General features: G+C 37.8%; 1 pseudogene across 1 annotated transcript; it reads left to right on the plus strand.

Moving 5' to 3' along the window:
* The first annotated feature begins 11,877 nt into the window (after window positions 1-11,877).
* On the plus strand, window positions 11,878-12,409 carry LOC308551027 (cytosolic iron-sulfur assembly component 2B pseudogene; annotated as a pseudogene). Its single transcript has 2 exons — window positions 11,878-12,113; window positions 12,145-12,409. The product of its transcript is annotated as a cytosolic iron-sulfur assembly component 2B pseudogene (transcript).
* The last annotated feature ends 7,995 nt before the right edge of the window (window positions 12,410-20,404 follow it).

Consider the following 20,404-nt stretch of genomic DNA (forward strand, 5'->3'; position numbering starts at 1 on the left):
TGTTGCTATGCTTCATATTGTCCCAAATATCTCTTTAACTATCCTCATTTTTTAAAACACTTTTTGCTGCTCTGATTTGGGTGTTTTTTGATACCTTGTTTTCCAATTCAGTGATTTGATCCTCTTCTTCATCCAATCTACTGTTTCTTCCAGTGTATTCTTATTTTGAGATACTGTATTCTTCATTTCTGACTTGCTCTTTTTTATGGTTTCTATGTCCTTTTTCATGCTGTTTTACTTCTCACTAAGTTCCTTTAACATCATTATAACCATTTTTTGTTGAACTATATATCTGATTAATTGCTTGCTTCTGTTTCACTTAGCTCTTTTTCTCGATTTTTTTTCTGTTTTTCTTTTCTTTTATTTGGAGCATGTTTCTTTGTCTCCTTATTTTGGCTGCCTCTTTGTGTTTGTTTCTGAGTATTAGGTAGATCTGCTATAATTCCCAGTTTTGGTATGGTGGCCTTATGTAGTATGTATTCTGTAGGACTCAGTGGTGCACTCTCCTTGATCACCTGAGCTGGCTGCTCCAGCAGTGTTCCTTGTGTGGGTTATGTGGGCCCTCCTCTTGTAATTGAGTTTTGATTGCTATTGGCCTATTTGTGTGTTGGGTTGACCCTCAGGCTGGGTGACTGTGAAGATCAACCCTCACCACAGTGTACAAGCTGCTGTGTAGGTGCTAACCCCATCAAGTAGAATTTGCCTCAGCAAGGTCTGGCACCTGCTGATATATCCCTCTGCATATGCTGCTTGTGAAGCTAATTGGATTCTGCTCTAATGTTTTCTGAAACTGGCCACTGAGTGTGTTGGTTCTGGGGCCCCTGAACCAACTGTGTTGGTCCTTCTGTGTTGGGAGGGACTCTGGTGCAGGTCAATATCAGACCTTGCCTGTGACTGGCCCTGGGCAACCTGTTTGGAGCCTCAAAGTGATCCACAGTTTGTGGCTGCCTCTGTTGGTCCTGGGTGTGTATGAGAAGGACCAAGCTGTGCACCAAGGCTGGCTTTTACCAGCACTGGGCCCAGGGGCAAGTCAGCAAAAGTTCCAAGGCGCCCTGAGATCTGCATCTGCCCGCCTGTGTCTGCCGGCTGCCTGTTAAACTCAGTCACTGAAAGAACCTCTGGCGGTACTTGAGTTGCATGAAGTCAGTTCTCAGTGAGTCACTAGGTAAGGGTGGATGGTATTGACCAGATTGATATAGGTTCAGTCTTGGTGCCAGTGCTGGGTCTGTGGCTACCCAGCAAAATCCCAGGGTATACCAAGTCTAGCTGCCACCCACAGGTGCTCACGCACCTTTTTTGTGGGGCAGAGTCTCAGGAAATCACCTGGGTGAGGCCAGCAGAGTTTAACAGGCCCAAATACACTAAGATTTGGCTGTACGAAGGGAGGGCTCTGCACCAGTCTGGTGTGCAAGAGAAAAGTGCTTCCCATCCTAGAGCCACACAACTAGTCTGTCCCAGATTATGCCAGGAGTCAATCTCAGCAGGGTGGGGCTGCCTGGAGTTGAAAGGACGGTGCTAGTAGATCTCCAGTGAAAGGAAGGTGTGGTTCAGGCTTGGGAGAAAGTGTGGGAAGTGGCTCTTATCCCAGAGCCACACAACTCAGTCTTTCCCAGAGTCTGCCCAATCCTCAGTAATGTGGAGCCACAAGGGGTCGGGAGGGTGGGGCTGCTGGGAGCCTGGAGATTGGGGCTACTGAATCTCCCATGAAGGGGAGGTGCCAATCAGGTTCATGGGAAAGTTGGGGGGAATGGTTACCACTCCAAAACCACACAGCTCAGTCATTGACACCCCCTGAGTCTGCCCAGACCTCAACACCCTGACTAAGGCAGTAGACTACTTAGCAGGGTGCAAACTCTGCAGGATGGGGCAACAGGAGTTCCAGAAGATAGGGCTATTGCATTCCCCTAGACTGATGCCAGAGGGAGGGGAGTGCTCCACCCAAGAAAGATGGCACTTACAGTGTGGGAGAGGGACTCAGCACAGGGATCCTGGTGGCTGTCCCTTCAGCTTTCTCCCCAGAGCTACAAACCCCAGTTTTTCCTCACATGACTCTAGTCTGCTCCACCCTCCCTCCACCAGAGCCCAGGATGAATGGCTGAGACTATTTTGTGCATTAGCCCCTTTAAGATGGTACCAGTATCTCTAAGAGACTCCTGTCTGTCCCTGGGAGACAGAATTCCCGCTGATTTTCACAGCCAGATGTTATGTGGGTCCCTCTTCTTGGCTCTGGTGCTCTGGGCTGGGGTTGAAACCCACACTCTTCAGGGGGAACCCTTGCAACTTAGATATACCTCTGGAATCTCAGCGACCACTTGTGGGAGTGGGGCCAGCCCTTTTCATGTTTTTCCCCTTCATACCAGTCTTGATGTGGCTTCTTCTGTAAATCCTTGGTTATAAGACTTTCCTTCAGCTAGTCTTCAGTTGGTTTTTCCTATTGATTACTCTATATTTTAGTTGTAATTCTAGTTTGGTCCTTGGGAGGGGTGAATGTAACATCCACCTAGTGCACAGCCATCTTGATTTATATCTATTTTTCATTTTTAAACATAACCAATTTTCTTTCCATCATGGAAGTTGGAAAGAGTAAGAGAAAATCAAATGCATGAGATTAGGTCTCCCTTTGGTGCTGTAATCAAGTTATTACATTTTAATAACTTGATAATTTTTTAAAAAATCAGTTGTAAATAATTTTATAAGCAAATAGGACTGAAAAATAATTTAATGTTTATCTTAATTTGATAACCAAATTTATGCTAAGTACTAGGTATACAGAACTGATCGTATTTGTAATGATGCATGGCAAATTGTATTTTCTAAAGGAGGTCATGCAATATTTACAATCTCATTTACTCTTAGAATAAATATGGTCTTAACAGTCTTCCTGTCAAGAGGTGGGGTCCATGTACTGACTCCTTGAAAATAGGTGGGCTTTTGTGACTGTGTTAACCAGTAGATATAGCAGCAATGACATGGTAAGATTTCCAAGGCTAGGTCCTGAACAATCCAACACCAATCACCATCTGACTGTGATCCAATGAGACACCTCAAACTAGAACCTCCCAGATGAGCCCTTTCCCAAGATCCTAACTCATGGAAACCATACAAGTTACCATGTTGTTTTTTTAAGTATCTAAGTTTGGAGTGATAAGTTATGCAGCAGTGGTAACCAGAACACAAGGTTTTATTTGTTTCTCTGTGACATTTTGATACCCCTTCTTTGGAACACAGTTTCTTAATTTGAGTGATGTCTAAGGTCCCTTGCAGTGCTAACATTTTTTAAATTACATAGGTAATTAAAAAATTATGTCCAAATTTATGTCCAAATTTATTTTACCCTGAGACATGTTAAGTTGTATGGAGCTTGACAGAAGCCTGCTGTTCTTATGTTAATCAAAAATTTTCAATTTCTTCCTTATTTGCTGTCTTTAAAACTTTGTTAGTGTCTAAAACATTTCACCAAAGTGTTTCATTTTAGTTTAATTCAGACACAAGTGATGATAATTATGTTCTAAAGTTTAGAAAATTATGCACAAATTATCAATTAAGCAAATGCTTCAACAGTTATATGCCTCATCAAGAGAAATTATGCAAACTCTGGGAGAATGACAATTTTACACAAGATGTTTTTATTTATTGCATTTCCTAAATTGTTGTGGATAATTTTCCATAACTTTATCAAAATATTGCACCATTCACCCTGCCTGGTGTGTCTCAGTGGTAGAGCATGGCCAGTGCAACAAAGGGTTGCAGGTTCAATTCCTGGTCAAAAGCACGTACCTGGGTTGCATGTTCGATCCCAGCCCCAGTCTGGGTGCGTGTGGGAGGCAACCATTCGATATGTCTCTCTCACATCAATGTCTGTCTGTCTCTCCCTCCCTCTCCCTTCCTTCCACTCACTTTAAAAATCAATGGAAAAAATTTCCTCAGGCAAGGATTAACAAAATAAATAAAAATTTAAAAAATTAAAAAAACATTGCACCATTTACATTCCAGATGAAACTTTGTGATCAGAGATTTTTCTCAAATGTGTTATAAATATAACACCTTTATGCCAATCCTTGGCATAAATGTGAAGTATGAAAAGTTTGTCAAATTTGACATATCTTAAATTGAACTCATGCTTCCTACACATCTACTTCCTCTTCAGTGTTCACTGTGTTTGGATAACACTATCACTGGGTACCCACTCATCTAAGTTTAAGAAACCTTGTAATTAATTCTAGTCTCATCTTTTCCCTCTACCATATCTGTCACCAAGTTCCATTGACTTTCTCTGAACTATTTTCTAAATCTGTCTTCTTCATTTTCATTCTAATTTAAGTTCACATTCAGACAGCAGTAAAGCAATACAATGGCTTTAAGAGGCTGAATATAAGTGTTTAAAATATAGTTCTCTTGAATTTGTTTGGGGCCTTTCCTCCATTCCATTCAGTTAAATAGAAGAAACATTTTTGAGCACCTACTATGTGCTAGACAATATGCTAGATTCTAGAGGGTACAAAAATAATTATGAAACATGTTTCAGTCTCTTAAGAGAACAGATATCAAGACAAATATAATATAGTTAAAGACAGAGCAGAAAAGTATCCATGATATAGATGTAATTATCTAGAAAGAGTTTATAAGGATGTGACATCAGACCAGTTTTGATGATTTGGCGGCAGACCAGTATTGGAAGGTTGTTGTAGACAAAAAAAACAATTTGTGAAAAGTTATTGAATTGGCTTCCTAGTAAGATGGCCCACAATATAACTCCTCTAGTCCAAATTGATGAAATCAATAAACATGATATAAAAATAAAAAAGGAAAAACATATAATTGGACTTAAAAGCAAGATAAACAACTGGACAGAAACTTAACAGAGAAAAAATATGATGGGGACATAAAATCTCAGGTTTGTGAGACTGGGTCTGGAAGTTGATGGTGGTTCTGCAGGGTTAAGGGAGATAAACAGAACCCATGCAAGAAGGAAGACTGTCATCAGGGTCTCTGCTTAAAGCCAACTGCTGGGATGGCACTTCCTCATCTAGTAAAAAGGCTGAGGTGGGAAGAAAGGCTATTGCCAATAACTTGTAGAGGCTATGGCTTTCAGCAATCTATAGATCTAGGATAGAGGGAGGACACAAATATAGTCTTGGTACCTGAAACTGATTGGAGTCACCCATTGGGCACAATTAACAAGACCTTACAAATGCCATCATAAAACCTGATTTTGTACTCAACTTCCTGGTTGCTGCTGGAGAGAATGGGAAAAAGGAAGGTGGAGACCCACCTACCCACCATTCAAAAGACCCTACCAGTCAAAATGCCAAAAGCACATACAGAAATCGAAGACCAAGAAAGATAAACTACAAATCAATAATCAGATAATAAATTCATTGCAGACAACAATAACTTATGGAACAGTCAGTCAGAGACCTTAAAATAACTATATTAAGATGTTCAAAGAGAAGAATAATTTTTATTCACAAGTCTCTGGAATTATAAAGAAAAATAAACAGTAAAGAAAAAAGCATAGGTAGATATGAAAAAGAATCAATTATGCAGTCTTATATATAAAAATTAAACATTTAAAAACATAATAGATAGGATAAATTCAAGACCAAACACAGTAAAGGGACAATTTTGTTGACGGATAGTTCTGATGAACAACCCTAAAACAGCACAAAGAGGGGAGAAAGAGATTAAAAACAAATATGAAGGAGTAGTTAAGAGACGTGAAGAATGAAAACAAGAATTCTAAAGTAAGAGAGTTGGGGAAATGTAAGAGAAACACTGTTTTTTAAGAAGTAAAAGCTGGTCTGGCCAGTGCAGCTAGTGGTTGAGCATCAACCCATGCACAAAGAGGTTGCCAGTTCGATTCCTGGTGAGGGCACATGCCCAGGTTGTGGGCTCAACCCCTTGTGTGCAGGAGGCAGCCAATCCATGTTGATGTTTCTCTCTCACGGATGTGTCTATATATTTCTTCCTCTCCCTTCCTCTCTTTCTCAAAAAATCAATAAAACCATATATTAAAAAAAAGTAAAAGCTGATAATTTTCCAAAATTGAAGACCTGAATTCTTAGATCAAAAGTGCTGAATATCAAACAGGATAAAAGGACCTACAGATAGATACATTGAAGTGAAATTGCAAAGAATCATTGAGAAAGAAAATCTAAAATGTTCTATTACAGACTAAAAAGTTACTTTCAAAGGTACAACAACTCGTCTAACAGCAGATTTTTCATAACATCTGTAGACAGTGGAATAATATCTTCAAAGTATTGAGGGGAAATAATTGGAACCTAGACATTTATTTCCTGTTAAAATATCATTTTAAAAATGGTGATACTGAAACTAATATATATTGTATGTCAACTGTAATTGAAAAATAAATTTTTTAAATGGTGACAAAATAAGGACTGTTTCATAACTACATGCTAGAAGAATTTGTCACCTATGGACCTTCACTGTAAGATTATTAGAGGGTGTACTTCAGCAAGAACTATAGAGAGCCCAGAAGGAAGAGATGGGGTATAAGAAATAGCAGTGAGAACAGAAATTGATAAAATATGTTACCAAATTTAATTACCTGTTGACTATTACCTTAAAAAGAAAACTATTGTATTAAAAAAAAAAAAGTAAAAACGAAACTCTAGATAGCTATATAGTTATTGTGGAGGAAGAGGTTAGGTTATTCAGTAGAGAGTTAGAGTATTAAAATCTGTGTTGTGTTCAGGAGGGGATAAAAATAATGAATAATTTCATATTTTGTTAGAAAAATTTATAGTTAAGTGTAGATGTAAACATTAAGGGTAACCACTACAATCATAAAAATGTGCCCTGGCCAGGTGGCTCAGTTGGTTGAATCATTGTCCTATGCACCAAAAGATTGAGGGTTACAGTCCCAGTCATGGCACATACCTAGGTTTTTGTTAGATCACCAGATGGGGCAGGTACAGGAGGCAGCCAGTCAATGTTTCTCTCTCTTTGTCTCTCTCTCTCCCCCCTTCCTCTTTCTCTAAAAATCAATGAAGACATATCCTCCAGTGAAGACTTAAAAAAATCATAAAAATGCAATCCATATTTCCCAAACTAGCAGAGGCAGGAAAAGGAAAAAAGGATAGCAAACAGAAAATGGTGAGAAGATCAAATTGGTCCAACTATATCAATAATCATCAGAAATGTTTACAGATAAACTCAACAAATGAAGGAGACTCTCAGATTGAGTAAATAAAACAAAATCCAGCTATATACAGTTTATAAAAGTCACAGCTAAACAAAGCAACACAGAAGGTTTTGAAGAGATGGAACTACTTCTTGAATTTGTATTCAACTAATAACATAATTTCAAACTAATAGATTTGCAAGGAGAAATTTACAATTAACATATTGTGAGAATTTAACAAATCTCTCTTATGATTTATACTGATAGATTGTACAAATAAAAAAAGTAAGAATATAAAAATAAATACATGGAATGTAGAAGTTGAATATAGAACATAAAAATGTTGTAAAACACAATTACAAACGATCTAATATTCAAAGTAAAACCTTGTGCCTAAGAAATACATAATATATGTTATTTTAAATATCCAGCTTATCATATGAGAATAGTATAGCATTATATCAAAACAAGACAAGGATTGCATAGAAGAAAATTATAAACCAGTTTTATTTATGAAGTGATGTAAAAAATCCTAAATAAAATACTAGCCACTCAGATTCAACAATATATAAAAGTAATTCATGACCAAGTAAGGTTTACCATAAGAATGCAAATAACATCAGAAAAACTATCAATGTAGTGCACCATAACAGATTAAAAAATATATATATATATGTATGTATGTATATGCATTCAAAATTAGTGTTTAAAAATTAATTCATGGTTACTGTCTTAGATTTAACTGCCTCTGTAAAGTTTAATTTTCTTAAAAGATCTGGAACAGCAATATTGGTAAAATGTTAATAATTATTGAAGCTGGGTGATGGAGATTCATTGCATTATTCTACCTACTTTTGTGTATGTTCAAAATTTTCCATAATAAAAAAGTTTAAGAATGCTCAAATATTTAAAAATATTCTGAAGCAAACAAGGCAAAATGGTAGGTGGGTATATGGATATTTAATATATTATTATTTATACTTTTTTATGTTTGAAATATTTTATAATTAAAAAACAATTAAAAACAAAAATACTCTTGGAGTCCCAAGAAGCAAAGTTTCTTTGAGTCTATAAATCATTTTATTTGGAATCAAGAAATAGAGGTGAATAATACTGGAGGGCTAGGAAGAACTAAAGGTCTTTGTTAGCCACTATTCTTTAAAGGTTTTGTGTACCACAATAAAAGAATTAGACTTCTTCCTGCAGGAAATGGAGAGTGACTAAAGGACTGGAAGAGGGAAGCTTTGCTTGGTATACTGTAATAATATTAATAATAAATAATAAGAACAATGACAATATTTACATAGCTCATACTTAAGTAGCACCTGTTATGTGCCCAGTTCTAAGTGCTTCATACATAATGACTTGTTTAATATTCACAACAACCCTCTGACCTTGGTTCTACTCTCAGCCTCATTTTACAGATAAGAAAATGAAGCCACAAAGAACTTGCCAAAGTCACAGGGCTAGTAACTGACTTCAAGGATTCACACAAAGGAGTCTATGCCCTGAGTCTATCTCAAGTCCTGTTCTGTCCAATATGGTCGTCATTAACCTTATTTAATTTAAATTTATGAAAGTTAAATAAAGTAAATATTCAGTTTCTAAGTTTCACTAGCCATATTTCAAGTGCTCAATATACCCACATATAGCTAATGGCTATTGAACAGCACAGATACAGAAAGTTTCCTCATTGCAGAATGTTCTGTTGTACAGCACTGCTTTACTTTTATTATTATTATAATTATCATCTAATATCTGATTTCTTCTAGAGGCACTAAATTTATTTTGCCATTCATCAAACCAGAGTTTTTCAACTTGAGCACTATTGATATTTGGGGCTGGGTAACTATTTATTATGGGAGTTTGTCCTATGCATTGCAGGATATTTAACAGCATCTACCCACTAGATACCAGTAGCACCCTCTACCTCAACTCATGACAACCAATATCTTCAGACATTGGCAAATGTCACCTGTGGGGTGTGTCTGTGTGTGTTTAAATTGCCCTTGTTTAAATTAGTCTTAAATTTAAACAGACAATATTTTCTGGAATAATGTTTTACCTTTACTTCATTTCTAGTAAGTGTGTTCATGGAAACCTGTCATAATGAGGTCATAATGACGTACACAATAGTAGTGAATAAAAAACAGAAATTCTTATTTGTGACAGTTGCCACATCTGTGGCCTAGGTGAAATTTTAGTTAGTGGTTTTGAGAAAAGGACAAATTCATAATAATATTTTCAGTGTTCTGGTCCTAGATATTACCCTGACTTCTAACACCATAGATTAATTTTGCTTGTTTTTGAACTTTTTATCAAAGGTTGGCCTACATTTTCTTAAAGGGCCAGATAAATATTTTAGGCTTGCAGGACAGATGGTCTCAGTCACAATTATTCAACTCTAAGGTAGCATGGAAACACTGATGACAATACACAAACAAATGAGTGTGACGATGTTCCAATAAAACTTTAATTACAAAGATAGGTGGCCAGCCCATGGGCTGTAGCTCAACCACCCTTTCTTTATATAAATGGAATCATATTTTTTGTGGTCTGGCTTCTTTTGCTCAACATTATGTTTGTGAAATTCAATTATGCTATTATTCATAACTGTAGTTCACCATTCTTTTAAAGAAATTTTTAAAATTTATTGATTGATTTTAGAGAGAGAGAGAGAAAGGGAGAGAGACAGAGAAAAACATCAATTTGTTGTTCCACTAATTTATGCATTCATTGGTTGATCCTTGTATGTGCCCTGGCCAAGGATTGAACCCACAACCTTAGTGTGTCAGGACAACTTTCTGACCAACTGAGCAACCAGGCCAAGGCTGTAGTTCACCATTCTTATTGCTCTATAGTAGTCCATTGTAGAATTAATTAAATTGATTTATTTATCCATTCTACCATTGGTGGACATTGGGTTATCTCCAATTGGAGATTTTTATAAAAAGTGTTGCTATGAACTTATGTGTAGGGGTGGCATCATTGTTATTTTGTGTTTGTTTTTTGTTTGTTTTTGTAAACTGCCAAATGGTTATCTGAAGTAGTTATACCAATTCATACTGCACCATCAGTGTATGGGAGATCCAGATGCTCCATATCCTTGCTAGTACTTAGTATTATCTGTCTTTTTCCTTTTTCCTGCCCCTCCCCCCCTTCTGGAGTATGAGTAGAAGTATTACATTATGGTTTTATTTGCATTCACCTTAGACTATTCGTAATATCCAAACTGGAATGTCACACACTAATGCTTATAAACACTGTGAGCTTACTGAAAAAGAAACTCACCATTTTGGTATTGCTCTATAATATTTTAATACTTCTCTAGTCTTTAGGACTGACTGAAGCTTAAAAGTTATTCTTCAGCAAAAAAGACAATTTCATAGAAAATCTTAAAACACTTTTCTGTTTGAAACCATCACTATGTTCTTGAGTTAATTTAATCCTATGGTAATTACTCTGCATTTCACCAAACTAATTATTATCTGTCAAAACTGCTTTATCTACTGAATCTTCCCATGATTTTAGTCACTCAGACCAGGAAGATCAGAGTCCCATTTGACTTTTCTCTGTTTTTATCATACTGGCTCTAGCATTGCAGGTACTCTGTCATCCATCTCTGCTTTGGAACTCATTTAAGTTCTCATCACCTCCCACCAAACCAATCCCAAGAGTGAGGGTGTCAGGACCAGTCGCATCCCTGTGTCACCAGCAGATATTTGTATTCACTAATGCCTCTGCATGTCCTCTGTATGTCTCCTGCTCTACATATACCTCTAACCTTTTGTGATAATTAATTTTATGTGTTAACTTGACTGGGCTAAGAGGTGCACAGATAGCTGATAAAACATTATTTCTGGGTGTGCCTGTGAGGTGTTTTTGGAAGAGGTTAGCATTTGAATCAGTAGACTCTGTAAAGAAGATCACCCTCACTAATGCCGGTGGGCGTTATCTAATCAGCTGAGGACCTGAATAGATCAAAAAGGCCGGGGAAGGGTGAATTTGCTCTCTCTACTTGAGATGGGAAATACATTCATCTTCTGTTTTCAGACATCAGCACTCTGGTTCTTGGGCCTTCGCACTAGGACTGAGACTTTCACCATCAGCTACCTTGGTTCTCAGGTCTTTGGGTTTGGAGTGAAACTATACCACCAGCCCTCCTGAGCCTCCAGTTTGCAGATAGCAGATTGTGGGGCTTCTCAGCTTCATAATTGTGTGAGGTAATTCCCTCATAATAAAACTTTTTCTATAAATCTACATATGACCTATTGTTTCTGTTTCTCTGGAGAATCGTGACTAATATACTCATACTGTGTACCCTGGGACTCATGGTGAGTCTTTAGAACTTCCTATATCCTCAACCTCTTCTCTAAACCTGCAATTCACTTTCCTGCTCTAACTGCAGGACACTGCTTCCACTGCACCCCTTTGGTGAAAGGGGATGAGCACTTTCTTTCCCTGCCCCTTATATTACTGGGCTAAAAGGTGGGATTGGTGTCCTCTTTATCCTTCCTTGCTGCTTACAGAGCATTTCTGACTCATCCTCTGCCTTCACAACCCCAGTTCCTTTGCAACCTGAGCCACTGAAGTCTATTGAATTAGAATCACTTTTTCTCATGTATTGAAAACACAAAACCCTGGTTCGTGGCCCTGTGTGGTACTTGGAGGGAGAAAAACAATTCTGGGTGTGAAAGTGCATGCTGACTGTGGTATGCAGTGGTTCTTCAATGGTAGGCAGCAGTGGGGTGGAGGACGGCCTCCTGGAGAACACTAACTCTCTCATCTACAGTGCTCTGGAGAGTGCAGATGAGGAGGACAGGCAGGTTTCAGACAGGATTGACTTGTGCTAGATCTTCAATCTGATTCATTCCATCAATGACCCAGAACATCCACTGACTCTAGAAGAATTGAACAAAATAGAGCAAGTCCGGGTTCAAGTGACTGCTATTGCAGTGGAACTGCTGTTTCCCACTGACTGATCCCTGGGTGTGGAGCGACCAGGAGAGCACAGTGGCCATGGGCATCACACCCACCATTACGCACTGCAAGATGACTACCTTTATTAGCTTATCCATCAAAGTCAAGCTTCTGCAATCCCTTCCTTAGCGTTTAAAGATGGACGCACACATTACAACAAGGACCCATGCCTCAGAGCATGCAGTGAACAAGCAGCTGGCAGATAAGGACCAGGTGACAGCTGCCCTGGAGTACACCCACCTGCTGGAGGTTGTAAACCAGTGCCTGTCAGCTGGCTTCTGAGCCAGGCTTTTTGCCCAGCACCTTACCCAAGGCTTCTGGCCTTGTTTTCTTGAATTACTGACAATGAGAAACTAACATTTTGCATTTTGTAACAAACCCTTAATTTATATTGGGAAAAAAAAAGCCCAACTCTGGATAAACCTCTCTCTGCCTACCTTATGCCTGCCCTTATATAGCTGAGCAAGGTTGGGGAAAAATACAATTGTGACAAGTGGTCTTACTTTAAATATATCTTAATTGGGGTTTATCTTCTAATTCTCTTTTAAAACATCTTTTGATAATAGAAATTCTTAATGTTATTGTAGGTCAATTTATAAATATATATTTTTTACATTTGGTGTTTTGAGTACCTGGTTTGGAACTACTTTCTTCCACATTCATGAATGGTCTGAGGACTGCAGTCATGAAGAGACCATCCTTGGTCATGTTTTTCTGCTGATCTATTTAAGGGCACAAAGAAGGGCCATGGTTATAGAATTCATAGTAGGATTTTTTTAAGTGTAATACTTCTGATAATTCCAGTGACATCAGAGCAAAGGTGGGGTGAAAGATACCCTTGGCCTCTCCCCCTGAAATTTCAACAAATTAACCAACTATAATTCAACAAAGAATTTCCTACTCAACACAGAGGCAAGCCTGAGAGACCCACGCATTGAAACATCTAAAGGTGGGCAACTGGGAATAAGTTGGGAGATGAGAAGTGAGGAAACTCAGATGGCCCTCAGACGGCGCTCTGCAGCAGGGAGCTTGCAGTGTGGCTGGGACAGGGGAGGAAGCTAGCTGCAGTAGGTGCTTCCATAGGCAGGGAGGAACAGAGAGCTACCAAGGGCAGTCCATCCGGGCAAGCAGAGAGAACAGTGATTGAGTCAGGAGACACCTGACAGAGTATGGGGTTCTGCTACATGGATATCCACTGTCGGTGGTGATGTTTCTGACAAAGAAATGGAACCACAGAGTCCTACAGCCTCTTGGACTCCCCAAACTTGCCTCCTGTTGCCCTCAGTGTCAGACCCAGGAACATTTTTTCTGTAAACCAAGAGCTATTGCAGTGGAACTGCTGTTTCCCACTGACATACCTGGGTGTGGTGTTTGGGGTTGGACCCCATGGAAGTTGGGGTAGCCATTATGGTGAGTGCAAAACAAACCCACCCCCAAGCAGCACAGCTGTACTGTCATTTGGAAGCCCTTGGAAGTCAAGTCTGGGAGATCACAGAGGTAAAAAAATTTTGCGATTCAGCGCCATCTATTGGAAAATAGTAGACAGACTTCTTCAGAGAATGCTGTTATAGAAGGGATATTTATGTGTAGACAAAGGAGAGGAACAAATACCATGAATAATCACGGTAACGAAGATGATCAGAAAGAAAGTGAAAAATCCTTGGAAAGCAAGCTGGAACACATGGAAATATGTGATATAAATGACAGAGATTTCAAGATTTCAATTCTGAAAATATTCAACGAGATGTGAGAAAAATACAGATAGGCAATTCAGTGCATTCAGAAAACAAATCAATGAACAAAATGAGGACTTTACCAAAGAGATTGAAACTTAAAAAAAAAAAAGAATCAATCAGAAATCCTGGAAATGAAGCATGCAATTAAGGAGATTAAGAATGAGCTACTGAGCATAGAAAACACAGCCAACCAGATGGAGGAAAGAGTGATATTGCAGATAGGAATCTAGAAATGACACAGAGGGAAGAAGAGAGAAACCTGAGCATAAAGAAAAATGGAAGAGCTCTATGAGAACTGACTCCATCAGAAAAAGCAATATTAGAATAATAGGCATTCTGGAAAAAGAAGAGAGGGAGAAGGGAAGGGTCTATTCAAAGAAATAGTGGATGAGAACTTCCCAAACCTATGGAGAGAACTAGATCATCAAATCCAAGAAGCCAACAGAACACTTAGTTACCTGAATTTAAAGAGACCCTCTCCAAGGCACATTATATTAAAATTGTCAAAAGTTAATGACAAGGAAAAAATTCTCAGAGCAGCCAGGGAAAAGAAAGAAGTGACCTACAAAGGAAGATCCATCAGAATTTCATCCAACTTCTCAGCAGAAGCTCTACAGGCCAGAAGAGAGTGGAACTAAATATTCAAATGTCTGAAAGAGAGAAATTACCAGCCAGGAAAAATATATCCAGCAAAACTATCCTTTAAATATGAAGGAGAAATAAAGACATTCCCAGCCATACAGAAGCTGAGATATTTTATCACCAGAAAACTTCCATTGCAGGAAATACTAAAAGGAGTTATTCTACCTGAAATAAAGAACATAAGGTCACAGCACTACAAATAAGATCACCAAAAACCTTACAGCATAAACAGGGATAATTTGTGACAACAAAATCATAAAGAGGGAGGGGGTAAAGGTCTGAACTGGCAAAGGAGGGTGAATATCAGATGCACTCAAAAGAAAAAAAAAACCCACTATTGTATATATGCAACTTTACTTTTTATAAACCTAATGGTAACCACACAAGAAAATCCCCAAACCAGGACACATAGCTTTAAAAAAGAAGACACAGAAGAAAGAAGTATGAAACACCACCAATAAAAACAACAGGCAGAAGTACAGAGGAAAAGAATAAACAGAGGCACAGAACTACCAGAAAACAAAAGATAAAATGGCTATAGGAAATCCTCATACATCAATAATTACCCTCAAAGTAAATGGTCTGAATTCACCAATAAAGAGGTAGAGAATAGCAGAATGGGTCAAAAACCAAAATCCAACCATATGCTGCTTACAAGAGACACTTCTAAGCTGCAAAGATAAAGGTAGATTCAAAGTAAAAGGGTGGCAAATGATTCTCCAAACAAATAACATCCACTGAAAAGCTGATGTAGCCATACTGATATCTGACAAAATAGATATCAAGACAACAAAGATAATGAGACAAAGATGGACACTTTATAATGATAAAAGGGACACTACATCAAGAAAACATAACACTTCTTGCCCTAGCCGGTTTGGCTCAGTGGTCAGAGTGTCAGCCCTCGGACTGAAGGGTCCTGGGTTCAATTCTGTCCAAGGGCACATACCATGGTTGCAGGCTTGATCCCTGGCCAGGACAGGGTGCGTGCGGGTGGCAACCAATCGATATGTCTCTCTCACACTGATGTTTCTCTCTCTCACTCTCTCTCTCTCTCCCTCCCTCCCTTCCTTCCACTCTCTCTGAAAAGCAATGGAAAAGATATCTTCAGATGAGGAATAAAAAAAAAAATGAAAAAGAAAACATAACACTTCTCAATATATATGCACCCAACCAGGAAGCACCAAACTATATAAAGCAACTACTCACAGAACTAAAGGAAGAAACAGATCAAAACGCAATCATAGTTGGGGAAATTAATACTCCATTGACAGCTCTAGATAGATCAACCAAATGGAAAATCGATAAAGAAATATCGGCCTTAAATGACACACTAGACAAAATGGACATAATTGACGTTTACAGAGCCTTTTAAGCCAGAACATCAAATCATACATTCTTCTCCAGTGCACATTAAACATTCTCAAAAATAGACCATATGTTGGGGCACAGAACTAGCATCAACAAATTCAATAAGATTGAAATTATACCAAGCATATTCTCTGACCACGATGCCTTGAAATTAAAAATCAACTGCAAAAAAGGAAGTAAAGAAACCCACAAATACATGAAGATAAAACAACATACTACCAAAAAATGACTGGGTCAAAGAAGAAATAAAACATGAGGTCAAAAGATATATAGAGGCAAATGAGGATGATAATACAACATATCAAAACTCTGGGATGCAGCAAAAGCAGTAATAAGAGGGAAGTTTATATCATTACAGGCCTATCTCAAGAAACAAGAGAAATCCCCAGTAAGCAACCTAACATCACATCTTAAAGAACTAGGAAAAGAAGAACAAAACCACCCAAAGTCAGCAGAAGGAAGGAAATCATAAAAATTAGAGCAGAATTAAATGAAATAGAGAACAAAAAGACTATACGAAAATTTAATAAAACAAAAAGATGGTTCTTTGAAAAGATTAATAAAATTGACAAACCCCTGACTAGACTCACTAAGGAAAAAAGGGAAAAGACCCATATGAACAAAATCAGAAATGAGAGAGGTCATCACAGACATCACAGATATACAAAGGATCATACTAGAATATTATGAAAGGTTATATGCCACCAAATTCAATAACCTAGAAGAAATGGGTAAGTTCCTAGAAATATATAACCTTCCTAGGCTAAATAATGAAGAACTGGAAAATCTAAATAGATCAATCAGCGGAGAGGAAATTGAAACAACCATCAAAAACCTCCCCAAAAATAAAAGTCCAGGTCCAGATGCTTTTACCAGTGAATTCTACTAAATGTTCAAAGATTTGATACCTATCCTTCTCAAACTCTTCCAAAAAATTGAAGAAGACCCAATACTTCCTAACACATTTTATGAGGCCAATAGAACCCTGATACCAAAACCTGGCAAGGATAACACAAAAAAAGAAAACTACAGATCAGTATCTCTGATGAATACAGATGCAAAAATTCTAAACAAAATACTAGCAAATTAAATACAGCAATACATCAAAAAAATAATACATCACCATCAATTGGGGTTCATTCCAGGGGCACAAGGATGGTTCAACATATGTAAATCAATCAATGAAATACAGCACATTAACAAAAGAAAGGATAAAAATCATATGATCTTATCAACAGATGCAGAAAAAGCATTGGATAAGATACAACATCCATTTATGATGAAAACACTCCATAAAATAGGAATAGAAGGAAAGTACTTTAACATAATAAAGGCCATATATGATAAACCCTCACCTAATATTATACTCAATGGTTAAAAACTGAAAGCTTTTCCTCTAAGATCAAGAACAAGACAAGGATGTCCACTCTCACCACTTGTATTCAACATAGTTCTGGAAGTCCTAGCCAGAGCAATAAGACAAGAGAAAACAATAAAAGGCATCCAAATAGGGAAGGAAGAAGTAAAACTGTCACTTTTTGTGCATGACATGATTCTATATATAGAAAATCCTAAAGACTCCACCAAATAACTATTAGAAACAATAAACAAATACAGTAAAGTTGCAGGATACAAATTCAATGTACAAAAATCCATTGCCTTTCTGTATACTAACAACAAAACTTCAGAAAAAGAAATGAGAGAAAAATTTCTTTTGCAATTGCAACCAAAAGAATAAAATACCTAGGAATAAACTTAATGAAGAACGTGAAAGACTTATATACTGAAAATTACAAAGCATTATTAAAAGAGATTGAAAAAGACACAACAAAATGGAAAAATATCCCATGTTCATGGATTGGAAGAATCAACACAATTAAAATGGCCATATTACCCAAAGCAACATACAGATTTAATGCAATCTTCATCAAAATAACAATGTCATTTTTTAAAGAAATAGAATGAGAAAACATCAGATTTGTATGGAACCACAAAAGATCCTGAGTAGCCAAAGCAATCCTGAGGAAAAAGAATTAAGCTAGAGGTATCATGCTACCTGACTTCAAATTATACTACAGAGCTCCAATAATCAAAACAGCATGATATTGGCACAGAAACAGACACACAGATCAGTAGAACAGAATAGAGAGGCCAGATATAAAACCAACCACATGTATATGGACAGATAATTTTTGACAAAGGAGCCTGAAACACACATTGGAGTAAAGATAGTCTCTTCAATAAATGGTGCTGAGAAAACTGGAAAGCCACATGCAAAAGAATGAAACTGGATTACAGTTTGTCCCCATGTACTAAAATTTACTCAAAATGGATCAAAGACCTAAATGTGAGACCCAAAACAATAAGCTATGTAGAAGAAAACATAGGTACCAAACTTATGGACCTTGCACATAGAGAACATTTTATGAACTTGACCCCAAAGGCAACAGAAGTAAAGGCAAAAATAATTGAATGGGACTATATCAAACTAATGAGAGATGATATTTGCAAACAGTAGCTCTGACAACGGTTTAATTTCCAAAATATATACGGAACTCATAAAACTCAACACCAAACAAACAACCCAATCAAAAAGAGGGCAGAGTACCTGAACAGACACCTCTCCCAAGAAGACATAAGAGCAGCCAATAGATATATGAAAAATGTTCAACATCATTAGCAATTAGGGAAATGCAAATTAAAACTACAATGAGATACCACCTCACACCTGTTAGAGTGGCTATTGTCAACAAGACAAGCAATAGCAAGTGTTGGAGAGGTTGTGGAGAAAAGGGAACCCTCATTCACTGCTGGTGGGAATGTAGACTGGTACAACCACTATGGAAAGCAGTCTGGAGATTCCCCAAAAAATTAAGACTAGAGCTACCATGTGACCCAGCAGTCCCTTTCCTGGGTATATACCCCAAAAACTTGAAAACATGTATTTGTAAAGATATATGCACCCCTATGTTCATTGCAGCATTACTCACGGTCGCCAAGACATGGAAACAACCAAAGTGTCCTGTGATAGAGGACTGGATAAAGAAGATGTGGTGCATGTACACAATGGAATTCTACTCAGCCATAAGAAAGGAGGAAATACTGCCATTTGCAATAACATGGCTCGACCTTGAGAATACTATGCTAAGTGAAATAAGTCAGTCAGAAAAAGCTAAGAACCATATGATTTCACTCATATATGGGATATAAAACTGAAACTTGTGGACACAAACAGCAATGTGATGGTTGACAGAGGGAAAGGGGTGAGGAGTAAAGGGGGTCTTAATATATGGTGACAGAAGATATAACTTTGAGTGGTGGGCACACAGAGTAATGTACAGATCTTGTAACATTGAAACCCACACCTGATATTAACCATTGTCACCCCAATAAATATAATTAAAAAATAATAAATAAGTAAATATACAAATCAGTATAAAAAATAATGTAATACTTTTTTGAGCATCTTCTATACATGATGATTGAAAGGCTTTTTAAAAATAAATATATATATATCTCTTTATTGATTTCATAGAGAGGAAGGGAGAGGGAGAGAGAGAGATAGAAACATCAATGATGAGAGAGTCCTTGCTCAGCTGCTTCCTGCACGGCCCCTGCTGGGGATCAAGACCACAACCCCGGCATGTGCCCTGACCAGGAATTGAACTGTGATCTCCTAGATCATAGATCGATGCTCAACTACTGATCCATGCTGGCCGGGCAGCTTTTTTTTTTTTTTTTGAAGAACTTCATGTTATGAAAATTTCAGCCATACACAAAAATACTACTTAATTGGGTTCCCGGACCCCGTTCCATCATGTGGGAGGAGGAGGTCCTCACACCAATAAATGATTCTCAGATACCAGCAGAGTATCTGAGAATTCAACTCAATTCTGACACTATCTATCAGGTTGTTACCTGCACTTTCTTGGGTTCGATTAATTTACTAGAATGGCTCACAGAATTCAGAGAAACATGTTACTTAATAGATCACTGGTTTATTTAAAGGGATATAACTGAAAAAGAGCCAGATGTAAGAGATGCTTAAGGCAAGATATGGGAAAAGGGCACAAAGCTTCTATGCCCCCTGCAGGCACACCTTTCTCCCCAAATCTCCACATGTTCACCAATCTGGAAGCTCTGCTAACCTCATTTTCTTGGGGTTTCACAGAGGCCTTGTTATTTAGTCATGATTGATCGGCTATTGGTGATTGGTTCAACCTCCAGCCCCTGTCCCTTCCCCAGAGGTTGGGGGATGACCCTGAAAATCTCTTTAATCAGGGTTGGTACCATGGGTAGCCAACCCCCATCCTTAGGTGCTTTACAAATGTCACCTAATTAACATAACAAAATATACCTTTTTCCCCCCCTCACTCTCAACACTTAAGAAATTCCAAGGGTTCTGGGAGCTCTGAACCAGGAATTGTAGGGGAAGACCAAATATATATGAAAAACATATTTTGGTCATCTATATGTATTTCTTAACAATCACAATACTGCACCTGCATCATCCAGTTTCAACAATGAT

Source organism: Miniopterus schreibersii, assembly GCF_964146895.1.
Source record: "Miniopterus schreibersii genome assembly, chromosome: X".
NCBI lineage: Eukaryota > Metazoa > Chordata > Mammalia > Chiroptera > Miniopteridae > Miniopterus > Miniopterus schreibersii.